This window comes from Piliocolobus tephrosceles, chromosome 12 (genome assembly GCF_002776525.5).
Source record: "Piliocolobus tephrosceles isolate RC106 chromosome 12, ASM277652v3, whole genome shotgun sequence".
In the NCBI taxonomy this organism is placed as follows: Eukaryota; Metazoa; Chordata; class Mammalia; order Primates; family Cercopithecidae; genus Piliocolobus; species Piliocolobus tephrosceles.
In genome coordinates, this window is record NC_045445.1 from 81,423,387 (window position 1) to 81,442,823 (window position 19,437).

The 19,437-nt window shown below is 42.3% G+C and overlaps 1 pseudogene; it reads left to right on the forward strand.

Annotated features, from left to right (window-relative positions):
- Positions 1–15,147: 15,147 nt before the first annotated feature.
- On the forward strand, positions 15,148–17,673 carry LOC111536112 (annotated as a pseudogene).
- The last annotated feature ends 1,764 nt before the right edge of the window (positions 17,674–19,437 follow it).

The following is a 19,437-nucleotide window of genomic DNA, read 5'->3' on the forward strand; positions in this document are numbered from 1 at the left end:
GGGGGGGGGGGGGGGGGGGGGGGGGGGGGGGGGGGGGGGGGGGGGGGGGGGGGGGGGGGGGGGGGGGGATTAGACTGGAAGGCAATTTCTTGGGCATTTACCCATGCCAGAAGGCTAACCTGGGGGGAGGGGGGCGCTTGTGCTGGTGAGGCACTTGGATACATACTGATGCTGCAAGTCCAGGGGATTTTTCTTACTCTTAGGTTTAACCAAGAACACTGAGCAGGGAAAAACCCTGCCTTTCCTAACTGCATGTATTTTTTCCTTTTTGGAAAGGTGGTAGAGACTCAGAAGCTTTCCTTGTTTTCTCTAGGCCTGCTCCCAGTTTTCTTAACAGTTTCTTTTGTTGCTTTCTCTCTCCTTTGTTGCTTTCCATGGCAGTAATCCTCCTAGAGTCCAAGCAGTCTGTTGTATGGAGCAGGGTGTGTGGGTTTTCTGGGCCCATCATTATGGCTGCTTCAGAGTCAGAAGAAAGCCATAGGGCAGTAGGGGAGCTCCTATTGCCTAGCCCTTCTCCCTTTGTGGCTCCACTCTAGCTGCCTATTTTTGCTCATCAGCTGGTGAGTCAGTATGGGCCAGCAGTTCTCCCTCCCTAAGCCCTTGCTACTTTATGGGTTAGCTTTGCAGGTTTGGTGGCTTGAGGGGTGGGGGCAACTCACCACTGCCAGGTAACTCCCTGAAGGGTGGGAGTGGATTATCTTCTAGGCTCTTCCTGGCGGTAGGGAAGGGCATCAACACTGTCTTCCTTCCATTCTCCTTTCCCCCATCCCATTTAGTGCTGCCACAGGGCAGAAGCACACAAACCAACCACACAGTCTCTGACTTCTCCTAAGCACTTTGAGCTGTTGAATGGGGCTCAGGGGCAAGAATTTTTGCTGCCCTCCCCAGCGTGGTCACAGGGTTATTGAACTGCCTGCACTTGTTTCTCATGCAACTCCAGCATTTTCTCCAGAAGTTGAACTATGGATAGCAGCTTGGTATGGATTTCCTAAATCTTAACATCTGAAGCAGCTTCTTGAGTCTGGCAACTATCCTGGTTTCTGTCTGGGAGGGGGTGGTTTGTTTGCTGGGGCCCAATGTCTGTCCCAAGTGGTGGGGTGAGAGCAAGTTAACTTTGGTGCCAGGTGAGAGGTGGGGGCTCTTTGCTTAGACTCCTTATCATGGAAAGATTGGAGTTTTCTATGCAGGGTGTTGGGGAAAAGGATTGCTGATTCTGACTGACCCTGATCAGAGAGATTAGGATTGTATTTTGACATAGGATTTGGAGCCCATCTAAATGTTGAAGTTCCTTGAGATGGCTCTCCAGCTGCTGAGCCTGTGCCAGGGGCTAAGCAGCCCCAAATGAGTGGCTCTGCTCCCTTTCCCACCCCGCCAATGTTGTTGTTGCTGCCTTTTTGATTTGTATCCTCTGTTATAGACATTTTTTAAAAACGATTTCTTCTTTCATTGTGCACAAGTGCTGAGAGTCTGAGGCCCCATTTCTGCTGTGTATATATATCCTGACTCGGGGCTTTTATTCAGCAAACTGTTCATTCTTCTGTCAGACAATGTCATATTCAACTCTGTTCATATTAAACCACTGTGAAGCAAGCCTCTGTTTTCCTGCTTAAGTTGTAAATTTAGTATTTTTTAGTGTCTAGGATATGCTGGGTATTATGCAGAAATCATACAATGTGGCCAGTGTCCTGAGGTAATGTTTTGCATTTAAATTTTTTTAAAAAGCAGAATCTTAACTTATCTTAATGATATTTACCTATCCTTTTTGCAACTCACAACTGACTTTGTCACAGAGGTAATGCATCTGCTTGCAGGAAGTAGCTGTAGGCTCAGTACCTGTGGTTTGAGTCACATTTAGCAGATTTGGTTTTTAAGCTTGTGGGTTTGTGCTAATTTGGGCAGAATATATTTATTATATATATATGTGTGTGTGTGTGTGTGTCTGCATATGTAATACATGTACATAAACACACATGAATGTGTTCATCTTCTGACACACCCACACAACACCAACAAACATTTCTTCTATAGGCTTTTTACCTCAATTGACACTGTTTTTTTTTTTTTTTTTTTTTTCCAAATAAGTTTGACACAGGCAGAAAGGTGGGTGAACTCTCAGAAATTTTGGCAGGTGGATGTTCATCTGACCATTGAGCTCTGAAATGGTTTCCCTACACAGAGGGGGTTTTGGCAAGGGTTGGAATGAGGGGAGGTAGCAGTCTTGTCATTTAGAAAATCAAAGCTAGTTTTAATGTAGTTCAACATGGAAAGAAGGTATAGAAAGTGATGTGTTTAAAACATTAGCAAATTAAGGCTGAATGTGGTTGGCTTATGCATGCCTGCAATCCCAGCATTTTGGGAGGCTGAGGCAGGAGGATTGCTTGAACCCAGGAGCTTGAAACCAGCCTGGGCAACAGAGTGAGACACCGTCTCTACAAAAAATTTCAAAAGAAAAACAAAAAGGGAAATTAACATTACTTAGCAGTATTTGGTTCTAAGCAGAAGAGTGGGGGCTGTGAGGAAGTTGAGGTTTCTGGTAGTTCATGAATGAGATGACTAAAAATATCTGAGGGGATAGGGAAGAATGGGTATTTCTGTGAAATAAAGGAAAGTAAGGGTAAAGAGAGATGCAGCCTTCGTAGGCAGCAGTGTTGAGAATGAACTGCAGAATAAATAGAAAAGCAGCTATAAAATAAAGTGTTAACAAAACTTTGGACAGATGACACCTCATTTAACAAGTGCTAATAGTCCTCTGTGTCTGGTCCTATGCTAACAGCAGGGCTGGGGATAGGGTGGAGTGGTTGTGGTACAAGTAAAATATGATATTACATTCTCTTTTTTCGTAGACCTTAAGAGTTCAGTTGAAGAGGTGTTTAGCTGGGTGTGGTGGCCTATGCCTGTAATACCAGCACTTTGGGAGGATTGCTTGAGTCCAGGAGTTGGAAACGAGCCTGGGCAACTGAGTGAGATCTCATTTCTACAAAAAAAAAAAAAAAAAAAAAAAAATTAAAAATCTGGCCAGGTATGGTGGCACATGCCTATAGTCCCAGCTACTTGGGAGGCTGAAGCCGGAGGATTGCTTGAGCCCAGGAGGTTGAGGAGTGAGCCATGCAGTGAGCCATGATTGTACCACTGCACTCCAGCCTCAAAACAAAATGAAGAGAGGTCTATACAAGACAGGAAAATGCTAGAGACAAAGTAAGAGATTCAGGCACATCTGGTTAGTTGTCCAGTCTTTTTCTTTTTTAAAAATATCAGGCCAGGTAAATCTCTCTTGGATGTCAAATTGGCCATTTTGGCACATGAACTGGGCCGGACAAGAACCCTAAATCCAAACCCTCTTACCCATTAACACTGGGGAGAAGCATACTTTTCTTTGATAAGGAATTCTAATTTACACAGGTATTTGCATGTTTACTGCTAATTAATCCCCTTTATTTATAGTGCAGAAAGGGCTTAACCTTATGCTGGAACCTGGGGGACAGAGGCTAACAAAAAATTTTGAACATAGCTAGACCCAAAAGAAGTCTAAATCTTCACATTCCAAAGATGCCTTATCTACCCTTTAACCCATTCTTTGAGACAAGGAATTAAGCCAGTCAAGGTGGGAGAGGTGGATAACATTCAGGCTTCTCTGGAGTTTTTTGATAGTTATCCTACATGAGATACTTTTATGTTGAAGATATTCCTACTTTTATGTTGAAATATATGCTGTAATAATTTAAGTAAAATTACTTTCTTCTGTGCAAATGTAGAACAGCTGCTCACTGAAATGGATATTTCTTCATATCCTTGAAAACTGTTGAGTCACCCTTAGTATTCTCTTCTTAGATATAATAAGTTCTAATTTTTCCTTACTTGGCTCATTTTTAACTCTTTTATCTTTTTATTATTCTGAAATCTCTGCAAGGCCCTCACATGTCCTCAGGTTGTAGAGTCTTAAATTGGACAACATTTTAATTACAGCCTGAAGGTTAGGTAGTTGTTATTCCATTTATATATCTTAGTATTTGAGTTTACTTTTGAAATATAAAGTCTTGGTGACTAATTTAGCATGTGGTTCTCTGCCACTCCCTTCCTGACCACCCACCACCCCTCATTCTTATCTTCTTTTTTTTACCTTGTTTGTACAAAAGCCAGTTGTTGCCTATTTTATTTCTTCTCTCCATACCCTGTCTCTCTGTCTATGCATTTAAAAACAGAGAACTCATTCCTTATAAAACAGACAAACCAGGGATAATTATCAACATTAAAAAAGAATTCTTTAAATCACTGCAGGCTTCCTTTAAATAGGTGTTTCCTATGATGGTTTTAAGTGTTTTTATATAGGTCATCAACTACTTTATAAAGAAACTGAAGATAAAGGGTTAAGAGGCAGTGCCAGTTGAAAAACAGTTAGAAATTGGGATAAAACAGTAGTTCTTAGGTAAACAGTAAAATACAGTTAGATTTTTTTTTTTTTTTTTGAGGTGGAGTCTCACACTGTTGCCCAGGTTGGAGTGCAGTGGCGTGATCTCAGCTCACTGCAATCTCTGCCTCCCAGGTTCAGGTTCAAGTGATCCTCCTGCCTCAGCTTCCCGAGTAGCTGGGACTACAGGTGTGGCGCCATCATACCCGGCTAATTTTTGTATTTTTGTTAGAGACGGGGTTTCACCACGTTGACCAGGCTGGTTTCAAACTCCTGAGTTCAAGTGATCTGCCCATCTCGGCCTCCCAAAGTGTTGGGATTACAGGCGTAAGCCACTGCACCTGGCCTGATTTATGTATTACTTTTCAAGAGAATGTTATACCAATAGTATTTTTTGTCTAGATACAGTGAACTTTTCATCATCTGTACTAATGGAGGCATGTACATTTTAATTTTGTTATGCATTTTGGTTGTAACATTTAAATATAGGGATGTCTAATCATAAAATTTAAAAATACTTCATACTTTCATCATACTGAAGACTCAGGAAGATCTGAAAAGAAACAGAAAGAGTACCAGGCCTGGAATAGAAACCTTACTTCTAAAATTGGCTATATAGCTAGCTGTAGGACCTTAGTTGAATTGCTTCACCATTTTGGGCCTGTTTTCTGAACTATACAATGAGGGATTTCGACTAAATGAGGGATTTTGACTAAATGATCTCTGAGGTATCTTAAATCTCTAGCTTTTTATGATTTCCCACCCTTGCCAAGGAGTTGAGTAAACATTGGAGGTGATGCCACCAGAAAAGTGAAAGCACAATTTTTCCTGCGTATGATGGAGTTTGTTGTAGTGTAGTTAGTTTTCTCTTCCAGAAATGAACGATTATCCTGATTAGATTTTGTTTGCCCACATCCTGTTATATCAAGTCATGAGTATACCCCCATTGAAACTCAGAGTTGATTTGGTTTACGGTTGTCCTAATTGTATCCTAGGTCTTCTAGCTGAAATTTTAAAATGAAGTAGTCACCCCATGGAGTTATTTATTTATTTATGTATTATTTTGAGACGGAGTCTTGCTTTGTCGCCCAGGCCAGAGTGCAGTGATGTGATCTCGGCTCACTGCAACCTCTGCCTCCCAGGTTCAAGCGATTCTTCTGCCTCAGCCTCCAGAGTAGCTGGGACTACAGGGGCACGCCACCACGCCTGGCTAATTTTTGTATTTTTAGTAGAGACGGGGCTTCACCATATTGGCCAGGCTGGTCTCGAACTCCTGACCTTGTGATCTGCCCACCTCGACCTCCCAAAGTGCTGTGATTGATTACAGGTGTGAGCCACAGCCCCCAGCCCCCATGGAGCTATTTTTATTTAAAACACATACATTATAACTCTATTGATCTGATTACAAAAGTGCCTATTTTGTTAAAATGTTTCATTGTGGTGATAAAAATTCAAAAATTATTAATGTCAGTCAACAAAATTCAAGCAAAACATAAATGTGTAAAGTAAAAAGTGAAAGATTTTTCCTTAGTCCCTCTCACCACTCCCATTCTCCAAGAATAACTTAATTTGGTGTGTGTCTTCCCAGGTGTTGTTCTGTGTGTGTTTATATATTAATATACACATATATACATATATGAATACCCACACATTTGTATATAGGTTTTTTTAAACAAAATGGGATATTATATGTACCGTTTTGCAACTTTTTTTCACTTTGCATTGTATTCTGGACTTCCTCTTGCATTAATACCTGGAAATTTACCTCATTTAAAAAATGACTGCATAATATTTCATGGTATGGTTGTATCACAATTTAATGATTCACCTATTGATGCAAATTTGTCTCCAATCATTCACTATTATAAATAATGCTACATATAGCCTTGCTCCAGCGTATAAGTATTTCTGTAGGATAGATTTTGAGAGAAGGAATTGCTGGGTCAAAAAGTGTGTGCCTTTTACTCTGTGTGTGTGTGTGTGTGTGTGTGTGTGTGTGTGTAGAGATGGGGGAGGGGTGATCTCACTTTGTTGCCCAAGTTGGTCTCGAACTCCTGGCTTCAAACAATTCTCCTGCCTCAGCCTCCCAAAGTGTTGGTATTACAGGCATGAGCCACTGTGCCTGGCCTCATTTTACATTTTGATAGCTAAAGCGAAATTGTTTTCTTAAAGAATGCAGTTTAGGCTTCCAGTGACAGCAAATGAGAATGTTTCCCCACCCAAAGTGGGGAAATTCTGTTCACAAAAAGTTTACTTGCCAAAAGTGGCAAAAATTTAAACAATTGATAATTATCCAAACTATTTGGTGAAAATCGTATTTCATGGTTTTAATTTGCATTTTCTGGTATGTTTAGTTGTAATGATACCACTGTCAGGTTTTAGTTTCCCCACACATTAACTTTTGGTCGTTCTAGAGGCAGTATCTATTGTTGCTAATTGAGGATACTGGCTACTCTTCACCATAAATAAACCATCACACTTAATTAAAGGCCCTGAGTGTAAGTTTCTTCCCATCTGACTCTGGGGGAAGATGAAGTGATTAGTCCAGTGACAAAGCAACATTATCTGAGGCGCTCTCACAACCAGTACCTTTTTCAGATTGTCATTACTTGAGGTCAAGCCCAGAGCAGCACTGACAGCTCAACTACATGCTCTTCTGACCTCATGGCCAACCTGCTTTGATACTCGGGGAAATATAACTTGGTATCTTGAGCCACCATCCCTCCAGCTTGGACCCCCGTCCAGTTATTTCTCCCAGATCCATACCTTTGATTCCATGCAGGGATGGAACAAGGATGGGGACCAAGACGGTGATGGTGACCATAGTAAGAGGTCGGATTACCAGGCCTTCTGGTTGGCTGTCCACGTGTTAGTCAGAAATAAGCTTTAATTGGTCGTACGCAATGGGAAGCACATACCTGTCGTATCGCAGTGGGAAGCACATACCCTCTTCTGATTGGCCTCTTAGTTGAGGGGTGGACTACAGGGAAACCTGCTGGTTGGCTGGAATGGAAGACCAATAGGAACGCTGTGGCGCTGCTTTCGAAAGTGAGGCCTGCCCCGCGCGCCTGGAGCTGTCAGCGGGTTTCCTCGGAGCTCCAGAGGCCCGAGTTGGTAACTGCGCTCTCCTGCAACCTAGGTATCCTCTACCCTGGTCACGGTCACACTTCTGGCGTCTCAGAATGTCTCTGGTTGTGCCGCAGTGAATGAGGCCGTAGTCCGCTTGTCCAGCCCTTAGGAAGGTCCTGCCTTAGGCTGTCGGTTTCGTTCCACAAACGCCAGCCCGGAGCTCTTCCTGGGATGGGGCCATTGAAGTCATGGGCCTGGGGAGTGGGGATCAGGGACCAGGGAATGGGACAATACTTTGCGGGCCTCAGGATGAAGTTCTTCATTGCGAGCATTGTGACCGGATTCGCGGCGGAAGCGGGAGAGGCTGCACTCTGCGGCTGTGAAGGCCTTTTTTGTATTAAGTCTCAGGAAGGGAGCAGGAAGTGTGTGACCCAGAAAGTTCCGCCGTCTAGGTGGCCTCCACCATTTCAGCCAGCCGCCGCCTCTGTTGCCTGATTTCACCCCTTGTGGCTCCTTCCTAGACCCATCAGCTCTAAGACCACTGCAGTAAGTAGATTAGCCCTTACAGCCTGTACTCAGAAAGTCCCCTTTCTTCCTCAATGTCAGTGGGTTTGACCTTGTTGCTTTTATTTATTTTTCTAATTAATTACACCAGTACATTCTCCTTGTAAAAAAAAAAAAAAAACAAAACACTATACGTATATGGGGCTAACACTTTGGCCATTACCCACAATCCTTGTCCTCTTTCCCTCTTCCCCAGAGTAACTGCTATTAACAGTTTGGTGTGTATCCTGGCAGCCTTCCAGGTCTTTTTTTCTAATTATCATAGAAACTACGTTGTGTTGTATTTTTATTTTAACAAAAATTATACCCTACTGTACATACCCCATAAGTTTTTTCATTCAGTGTTTTGGAAACATTTTTATTTTGGTACATCTAGGTTTATTTTTTATTTTATTTTATATTATTTTATTTTTTAGTAGAGATAGGGTTTCACCATGTTTGCCAGGCTGGTCTCAAACTCCTGACCTCAAGTGATCCAACCACCTTGGCCTCCCAAAGTGCTGGGATTGCAGGTGTGAACCACCGCACCCGGGCAGATTTACTTCTTTTTAAAAAAAGTGATGTATTATGCCATAGTATGACTATAAAACAGTTTATTTAACAATTTCCTTATTGACAGACTACTAGAATTTTTCAATATTTTGCTTTTACAAGTGGTACTCCTATGAACATTCCTGAACATGACAGTTTCTCTAGTGCAGTGGTTCCCAAACTTTTTGATTGCAGGACCCCTTGACATTCCTAACAGAATTTGTTTATGTAGGTTTATGGCTCTCTCTATTCCATGAAATTAAAACTGGCCGGGTGCGGTGGCTCACACCTGTAATCCCAGCACTTTGGGAGGCTGAGACAGGCGGATCACCTGAGGTCAGGAGTTCGAGAACAGCCTGGCCAACATGGTGAAACCCCATCTCTACTAAAAATACAAAAATTAGCCGGGTGTGGTGGCACACACCTGTAATCCCAGCTACTCGGGAGGCTGAGGTGGGAGAATCGCTTGAACCCGGGAGGCGGAGGTTGCAGAGGTTGCACCATTGCACTCCAGCCTGGGCGACAAGAGCGAGACTCTGTCTCAAAAAAGAAAAAAAAAGCAAAATAACTTTTCCAAAGCAAGAAATATTATTGAGAAGAGTAAAATTGTTTTTTTTTTTAACAAGTCTCATTAATGTCTAGCTTAATAATAATAATACTCCAGACATTTGGAGTCTCATATCTGCCTTTACATTTGATCTATTGGGATGTTTTGGTTGAGTATATCACACATATATTATTATAAATGTATATGTAGCAAAATTTACCATTTTAACCATTTTTAAGGAAACATTTTAGTGGCATTAAGTACATTTACATTGTTATATAACCATTACCACCATCCATCTCCAGAATTTTTTCATCTTCCAAACTGAAACTCAAAACAGTAACTCCCCATTGTCCCCTCCCCCAGCCCTAGCAACCACCATTCTATTTTCTGTTTCTATGAATTTGACTATTATAGGTAACCTTATATAAGTGGAACCATATGGTATTTGTATTTTCGTGACCGGCTTATTTCTTTTTTTTTGAGACGGAGTCTCACTCTGTTGCCCATGCTGGAGTGCAGTGGTGTGATTTCTACTTACTGCAACCTCCGCCTCCTGGGTTCGAGCAATTCTCCCACCTCAGCCTCCAGAGTAGCTGGGACTATAGGCATGCTCCACCACACCTGGCTGATTTTTGTATTTTTAGTAGAGATGGAGTTTCAACCTGTTGACCAGGCTGAACACAAATGATCTGCCCGCCTTGGCCTCCCAAAATTCTGGGATTATAGGCAGGAGCCACTGTGCCAGGCCATGACTGGCTTGTTTCACTTAGCATAATCTGTTCAAGGTTCATTCATGTTGTAGGTTGAGTAATATTCCAAAGTGTGTTTATATACATACATACATACCACGTTTTGTGTGTCCATTCGTCTGTCAAGGACACTTGGGTTGTTTCCACCTTTTGTCTATTGTGAACAGTGCTACTATGAATATAGGTATACAAATATCTGTTTACATTTCTGCCTTCAATTCTTTTGGGTATATATCCAGAAGTGGAATTGTTGGGTCATATAGTAGTTCTCACTTCCCTTCTGATGGACATTTATATCAGTGCTACTCAAACTGTATTCCACAGACTGGTACCAGTTGTGAACTATCACCTGTACACAAGGAGATAAGTCTAGGAAGAGAGGATAGGCATTTAAAACCTTTTATAGCAATTTCATGTGGCCATGACATCTAAGTGAATGATCACTTTTCTAGTAATTTGTTTTTTCTTTACAAAGGTATCAGTCCATGATGGATTGGAAATTTACCAAAAAAAAAAAATAATAATAATAATAATAATAAAACAACAACAGCAACAACAACAAAAACCAAACTGGGTCAGGCGTGGTGGCTCATGCCTGTAATCCCAGCATTTTGGGAGGCCCAGGCAGGAGGATCACTTGAGACCAGCCTGGGCAACCAAGTTAGGTCTCATCTCTACAAAAAATTTTGAAAATTATCTGGGCATGGTGGCATGTGCCTGTAGTCCCAGCTACTCAGGAAGCTGAGGCAGGAGGATTATTTGAGCCTGGGAGGTCAAGGCTGCAGTGAGCTATCATCACACCACTGCACTCCAGCTTGGGCAAAAGAGCAAGATCCTGTCTCAAACAAAAAACAAACAAATAAAAAACCCCAAATCCCTGATCTTTTGCCATACATAGTTTTCATTTTAGTTTTTTTTCTGAAGATGGGATGTTGCTGTGTTGCCCAGGCTGGTCTCGAATTCCTGGCCTCAAGCAGTCCTCCCACCTTGGCCTCCCCAAGTGCTGGGATTACAGGAGTGAACCACTGCACCTGGTTACCACAGATAGTTTGAGAAGCACTGATTGAAGTGGATTCCAGTTTGGGGTTGTCATTTGCCATTAACTCTTTTTTATGGACAATGTTTCTCTAAGGTAGGTACTGAAGAGTAGAATTACTGGGTTACTGGATCAAAGGGTATGTACATTTTACATTTTATTACTGCAAAATTGCTCTTCAAAAAGGCCAAATACTTCTAACAATGGTATATGAGTCCTTTTTTTGTGCCAGAAATGATATTCAAAAAAATGAAAACTAAGATGGTATATGAGAGTACCTATTTCCCTACACTCCTGCCAACACTTGATATCAATCTCTTAAACTTTTGTTAGTCTGTCAGGCAAAAAATATCTCCTCTTTATTCACAGTTTTCTGATTATTAGTGAATTTAAGTATTTTTTCATGTTTATTAACTTTAAATTTTGAGGTAGTCAGATATATTATTCCTTTTCTTTATGGCTTTTACTTTTTTGTTGTTTTTTCATAGAGACAAGTCTCAGTCTGTCGCACAGGTTGTAGTACAGTGGTGCAATCATAGCTCACTGTAACCTTGAACTCCTGGGCTCAAGCAATCCTCCCATCTCAGCTTCCCCAGTAGCTGGGACCATAGGCACATGCCACTATACCTGGCTAATTAAAAAAAAATTTTTTTTGTAGAGATGGGGTCTCACTATGTTGCCCAGGGTGGTCTCTAACTCCTGACTTCAAGTGATCTGCCCGCCTTGGCCCCCAAAGTGCTGGGATTACAGGCATGAACCACTGCACCTGGCCCAGCTTTTGCTTTTTTAGTCTTAAGTGTTCTTGCTCCAAGGTTTTAAGCATGTTCATTTATATTTTCTTCTCATGTATTTCTTCCCCCCTTTTTCTTACAGCTTTATTGAGGTATAATTGATGTACACTAAACTGCACATCCTCAAAGTATATAATTTCATGAATTTGGACATATGTACACACCCATGAAACTATTACCACAATCGAGATAATGAACATGTCCATCACCTCTGAAAATGTCCTTGTGTGTTCCTTTGTTCTCATACATTTCTAAATGTGTGTGTATGTTCATGCACGCATAGATGCACGGATATGTGCTGGGATTATACACTTTTTCATTAATTAAGGTAAACTTACATACAGTAAGATTTATCTTGAGTATATGTTTCTGCAGGTGCTGACAAATGCATAAAGTCATGTAACAACTGGCCGGGCGTGGTGGCTCATGCCTGTAATCCCAGCACTTTGGGAGGCCAAGGCAGGTGGATCACCTGAGGTCGGGAGTTGGAGAGCAGCCTGACCAACATGGAGAAACCCCGTCTCTACTGAAAATACAAAATTAGCCGGGCGTGGTGATGCATGCCTGTAATCCCAGCTACTTGGGAGGCTGAGGCAGGAGAATCGCTTGAACCCGGGAGGTGGAGGTTGTGGTGAGCCGAGATCACGCCATTTCACTCCAGCCTGGGCAGCAAGAGTGAAACTCCGTCTCAAAAAAAAGAAAAGAAAAGAAAAGAATAGAAAAAAGTCATGTAACAACCAATACAGTGAAAATATAGAATAGTTTCATCACCTCAAAAAATTCCCAGTTCTCCTTTATAGCCTACTCCTCCCCTCTACTTCCCAGTAATCACTGCCTGTTTTCTGTCACTATAGTTTTGCCTTTTCAAACCTGTCATGTAATCATGCAGTATATAAACTTTTGAGACTGGCTTCTTTTATTTATTTTTATTTATTATTATTATTATTTTTGAGATGGAGTCTCACTCTGTCACCCAGGCTGGAGTGCAGTGGCGTGATCTCGGCTCACCGCAACCTCTGCCTCCCAGTTCAAGTGATTCTCCCGCCTCAGCTTCCCGAGTAGCTGGGATTACAAGCCTGTGGTACCATGCCCAGCTAATTTTTGTATTTTCAGTAGAGATGGAGTTTCACCATGTTGGCCAGGCTGGTCTCGAACTCCTGACCTCAGGTGATCCGCCTGCTTCGGCCTCCCAAAATGCTGCCATTACAGGCATGAGCCACCGCGCCTGGCCTATTTATTATTATTATTATTTATTTATTTATTTATTTTGTTTTTTGAGACACAGTCTCGCTCTGTCACCCAGGCTGGAGTGTAGTGGCGTGATCTTGGCTCACTGCAACCTCCCACTCCCAGGTTCAAGTGATTCTCCTGCTTCGGCTTCCCGAGCAGCTGGGATTACAGGCGCCGCCACCACGTCCACCTAATTTTTGTATTTTTAGTAGAGACAGGGTTTCACCATGTTGGCCAGGCTGCTTTCGAACTCCTGACCTCAGGTGATCTGCTCGCCTTGGCCTCCCAAAGTGTTGCAATTATAGGCGTGAGCCGCCACGCCTGGCCTATTTACTATTATTTATTTATTTATTGAGACAGAATCTCACTTTGTTGTCCAGGCTAGAGTGCAGTGGCATGATCATGGCTCACCACAGCTTCGACCTCCTGGGCTCAGGTGATCCGCCCACCTCAGCCTCCTAAGTAGCTGGGACTACAGGCGCAGGCCACCACGCCCGGCTAATTTTTTTGTATTTTTTGAAGAGATGGGGTTTTGCCATGTTGTCCAGACTGGTCTTGAACTCCTGGGCTCTAGTGATCCTCTCACCTCAGCCTCCCGAAGTCCTAGGATTACAAGTATGAACCACTATGACTGGCTGGTTTTAATTCTTTAAACTGTTTAGGAGTTACTTTTGTGAATGGTATGAGATATTGCTATAACTTAATTTTTTTTCAAATAGTAGGTTGGTGCAAAGTTATTGCAGTTTTTGCCATTAAAAATGGCAAATTTATTTTGCACCAACCTAATAGGTAATCATCACAATACTATTTACTTTCTCCAACAACTTGAAATGCCACCTTTATTATATACCCAATTCCCTTATACATACAAATCTGTTTCTGGATCATCTATTTTGTTTCACTGATGTTTGTTCTTACGCCAAAATTACACTTTTTATATTACTGCTATAGCTTTATCATAATTTTGATACCTGATAAAGTCTTCCCTGTTGTTTTCAGACATTTCTTGCCTAACTAGTTCACTTTTCCTTCTACAAACATTTTTAGAATCAGCCAATATATTCTCCAAAAAAATCTTGTTGAGATTTTAGTTGAGATTATGTTGAAATTTCAGCTTAATTTGGGGAGAGTGGATATCTTTACATTATTAAATTTTCCCAACATAATATATCCTCTATTTATTAAAGTTTTCGTTAATGATATGTCTCTCCTTTTATTTAGGCTTCTTTTATGTTTTACATTATTTTGTAATCCTGTGTTTACTTCTCTTTCTTTCTCATCTGTAAACTTTTGTTTTTTTTTGAGACAGAGTCTTGCTGTCATCCAGGCTGGAGTGCAGTGGCGCAACCATGCCTTATTGCAGCCTCAACCTCACTGCAGCTATTAACATTTTTTTTTCTTTTTTCTTTTTTTTTTTTGGAGAGATGAGGTCTCACTATGCTGCCCAGGCTGGTATGCCCAGGTCTCACTATGCTGCCCACTTGAACTCCTGGTCTCAAGTGATTCTCCTGCCTCGGCCTCCCAAAGTGCTGGGATTATTGGCCTGAGTCACTGCGCCTGGCCTGCAAACTTTTTTGAGTGTAGGGACATTTTTGTTTCATCTCTATATTTGCAGTGCCTGACATATAGTAAGTGCTCAGGAAATGTTTGATGAGCAAATTACACCACAATAAGTGTTCCAGCATTTCATTAAAAATGGTGGACTTCAGCCTGGGCAACATAGTGAGAGACCTCATCTCTACAAAAAATAAAAAGATTAGCTGGGTATGGCAGCATGTGCCTGTGGTCCCTGCTATTCAAGTGGCTGATGTATCGCTTGAGCCCAGGAGGTTGAGGCTGAGTGCACTTCAGCCTAGGCAACAGAGCAACACCTTGTCTCAAACAACAACAAAAACAGAAAAACAAAACTTGTGGACTTGGGAGTGGGGGGTTGTGGGGGGAGGGAAATGGGTGAAGAAGGGGAAGTGGCTGGGGAATGGGTGGGGGCCTGGCGGGAGCAAGCAGTGGAGCTGGGGTCCCTGAGCTCTGTCAGGAGGAAGCCAGGCTGCACTTTCTGGGCAGTCGGAGGGGACAGGTGGCACCAGAAGGCAGGTGGACTTAACCTGTCGGTGACTGCGGCCTCTGCCCGTCCTGCCTTGCTGCAGGTGCCTTGGATGAGGCTGCCCCACACACCCTGAATGATTTTTATAATCAGTGGATAAAGTGGGAGAAATGTGGAATAACTTCAAATACAGGTAACAGAATGTCTTCAGTCGTGAGGGAGTAAGCCGTAGTGAAAATGTGGATATGAACTCTGACAGATATTTGTCCAAAAGAAAAAACATCAATATAGGAGACTCGGCTGCTCAGCAACAAAGTAGTCCCTTAAGAGAAAATATTGCCTTACACCTGGCACGCCAGGCCCTTCAAAGAATTCTTCAAGGAGAAACCAACATTGTGCCACTGAAATCCCTCAAATTGTTGAAATAAGTATCAAAAAGGATAATGATTTTTGTGTTACCCCAGGAACAAGACTTGCACCAAGAGATTCCTACTTTTGACATGCTCCATGGGGTGGTAAGAGAAACATTTCTGTTACAATGACCCAGGATTCATTGGATACTGATAAAAAGCTTGGTAGAACTCAAAGTGGACTTCAAAGGAAAGAGAGGTGCTAAGCTCTGTACAGGACACGGACAGTGTTTCCAGAAGAACCAGAAGAACCGTAGGGAAGTCGCTCTCTGAGACAGGCTGCAGGATACTGTGGGCTTGTGTTTTCCCATGAGAACTTATAACAAGCAGTCAAAGCCTCTCTTTTCCAATTAAAGAAACATCTCTTTCTGAATTAATGCTGGAGAAATGCCCTTTTCCTGCTGGCTCAGATTTAGCCCCAAAATGGCATTTGAATAAACAGCATACAGCTCCTGTGAGCCCACATTCAACATTTTTTGATGCATTTGATTTGTCTTTGGGTTTTTTTTTTTTTTTTCTTTTTTTGAGACGGATCCATCGCCCAGGCTGGAGTGCAGTGGTGTAATCTCGGCTCACTACAACCTCGGCTCACTGCAACCTCCGCTTCCCGGGTTCAAGCGATTCTCCTGCCTCAGCCTCCTGAGTAGCTGGGATTACAGATGCCCGCCACTACGCCCAGCTAATTTTTGTATTTTTTAGTAGAGACAGGCTTTCGCCGTGTTGGCCAGGTTGGTCTTGAACTCCTGACCTCAGGTGATCAGCACACCTCGGCCTTCCAAAGTGCTGGGATTACAGGTGTGACCCACCTCACCCAGCCCCATATTTAGTTTCTGTAGAAGATGAAGATAGTTTAGAGAGAGAAGACCGCTTAGTATTGAAGAAGGGGTTGATCCCCCTCCCGATGCACGAATACATACATTTGAAGCGACTGCACAGGTTAACCCATTATATAAACTGGGACCAAAGTTAGCTCCTAGAACGACTGAAATAAGTGGGGACAGTTCTGCAGTTCCACATGCTAATTGTGACCTGAAAGAGGATACAGCCACCCTGTGTTTGCAGCCATGGAGGGCAGAAGCAGCATGAGGTACATGCCCATGTTAGCAGACAGGGAGCTTGGGAAGTCCACACACAGACTGATTACATACATTGCTTCAGACTACAGGGAATCCTTGTTATTGGAGAGTGATGGATCGTTATGAAACAGAAGCCCTTCTAGAAGGGAAACGCGAAGACACATTTTTGCTCAGGGACGCTGGGCAAAGGGACTGCCTCTTCTCTGTGAACTTCTGGGGCTACAACAGATCCTTGCAGGCCTGAATTGAGCAGTAATCACAACTTTGGTTTTGATGCCCATGACCCCTGTTTATTTCACTCCTCCACTATAACAGGACTTGAAGAACATTATAGCAGCCATAAAAAAAGGATGAGTTCATGTCCTTTGCAGGGACATGGATGAAGCTGGAAACCATCATTCTCAGCAAACTAACACAGGAACAGAATACCAAACACCGCATGTTCTCACTCGTAAGTGGGAGTTGAACAATGAGAACACATGGACATGGCGGGGAGCGGGGTGTGGGGGAACATCACACACCGGAGCCTGTTGCGGGGTGGGGAGCGAGGGGAGGGATAGCAGTAGGAGAAATACCTAATGTAGATGATGGGTTGATGGGTGCAGGAAACCACCATGGCACATGTATACCTATGTAATAAACCTGGACGTTCTGCACATGTGTCCCAGCACTTAAAGTATAATAAAAAAGAACATTATAAAGATCCCAGTTATTGCATGTTTTTTGAACCGTTGCTTACTATATTACTAGATAGGACTTTCCCTTTTAGCTGTACTATATCTGTTGTACAGTAATCTGCAGGTGCACTACATATGATGGAATTAATGGGCCTCCTTTACCATCAATGTTACAGGATTTTTAAAAAGAGTATTATTATAAACACAAATTTTGGGTTCGCTGGTTAGAATGAGAACCAGTCAAGGCAAAGTAAACTCTCCTGTCCCCAAAGGGTATGAACCTGGTCTGCTTTCATGTGCATCAGACATACACCTATAACGGTGCTAGGTTTTTTCATACAGTATGTAAGGTTAGTGTTAGTATCTGTCAGATGCAACCTTCTGTTACTTATCCAGATAAACATGGTTCCTAGTGGAACAACAGAGGATAGAAGTACAGGTGTTCAGGCCGGGCACAGTGGCTCACGCCTGTAATCCCAGCACTTTGGGAGGCTGAGGCAGTTGGATCCCTTGAACTTAGGAGTTCGAGACCAGCCTGACCAACGTGGTGAAACCCCATCTCTACTGAAAATACAAAAAATTACCCGGGTGTGGTGGTGGGCGCCTGTAATCCTAGCTACTGGGGAGGCTGAGGTGGGAAAATTGCTGGAACCTGGGAGGTGGAGGTTGCAGTGAGCCGAGATTGCTCCACTGCACTTCAGTCTGGGAGACAGAGCAAGACTCTGTCAAAACAGAAACAAAAACAAAAACAAACTACAGGTGTTGAGTAAGACTACAAAACAAGTTTGCCTATTTAGTGAACAGTTTGGTTTTTAATGGCTGTAGTAATTGAGTGAGGCAACTCTGGGGCATTTGCTGTGAAGAATTCTATTTCTTACTGAAGAACAAATTATTAATATCAGATGAGTATTTCAACAGTGTGACTAATGTTTGAAATTATTTTTTCTAAGAGTTTTTCTATAACCTTCCAAAAGTAGTGATGTTTATAATTACTATAAATCAGGCTTTAGAAGTCCAATACAAATAAAATAATGCCTTTCTTTTGGAAAAAAAAATGTAATTTTCTGGCCACAAGGGCATAGTGCAATTCACCTAAGTGTTGATATAATTTATAGTCAGACTCCTTTCTCTTCTGCAAAAGATACTGTTAAGTAAACCAGGTTTTCTAAATAGTAATTCTTAAAAGTTTGGACTTATAAAATTAGTAGTAGAATTTTATTTAAAGGCCCTAGGTATTAGTTTTTCTTTTTTTTTTTTTTTCGAGGTGGAGTCTCGCTCTGTCACCCAGACTGGAGTGCAGTGGTGCGATCTCAGCTCACTGCAACCTCTGCCTCCCAGGTTCAAGCGATTCTCCTGCCTCAGCCTCCCGAGTAGCTGGAACTACAGGCGCTTGCCACCATGCCTGGCTAATTTTTTGTGTTTTTAGTAGAGGCGGGGTTTTACCATGTTAGCCAGGATGATCTCGATCTCCTGAGCTCGTGATCTGCCTGCCTCAGCCTCCCAAAGTGCTGGGATTACAGGCATGAGCCACTGCACCCAGCCAGGTATTAGTTTTTAAATGAGTGCTTTAACTTAAAGCAGCTGCCGCAATATAGTCTTGCATATGATTTTTTAAAAAGTTGATGTGACTGGGCGTGGTGGCTCGTGCCTGTAATCCCAGCACTTTGGGAGGCCAAAGCGGGCAGATCGCCTGAGGTCAGGAGTTTGAGACCAGCCTGGCCAACATGGTGAAACCCCGTTTTTACTAAAAATACAGAAAATTAGCCGGGTGTGGTGGTGGGCGCCTGTAATCCCAGCTACTTGGGTGGCTGAGACAGGAGAATCGCTTGAATCTGGGAGATGGAGGTTGCAGTGAGCCGAGATTGTGCCACTGCACTGCAGCCTGGGCAACAAGAGTGAAACTTGGTGTCAAAAAAAAAAAAAAAAAAAAAGTTGATGTGTAGTCTAATTGTTTTTTCATAAAAGTTGGATCTTCTCCTGTGCCCATAATGATTTTGTGAATCATGAAGAAAATAAGACTAGAAGATGCCCAAACAAATCAGATAATAGTAACTACAATGGTTGCTGATGTTAGATTATTGTTAAACTGTAATGACTAATTTGGATGGCAGTATTTATCTCTTTTCTGTAAACACTCATAGCTAAATTGCTTAAGTATAATTTACAGAATTTCAGTGTAATTTACTCTTAATGGAAAATCTGAAGCATAAATTGCAGATTTGAAAGGTACTGTACAACCATTATATCTGTAAATAACTACTTAACACCTCTTTGTCACTTAGAATACTACTTGAATACTACATGAATG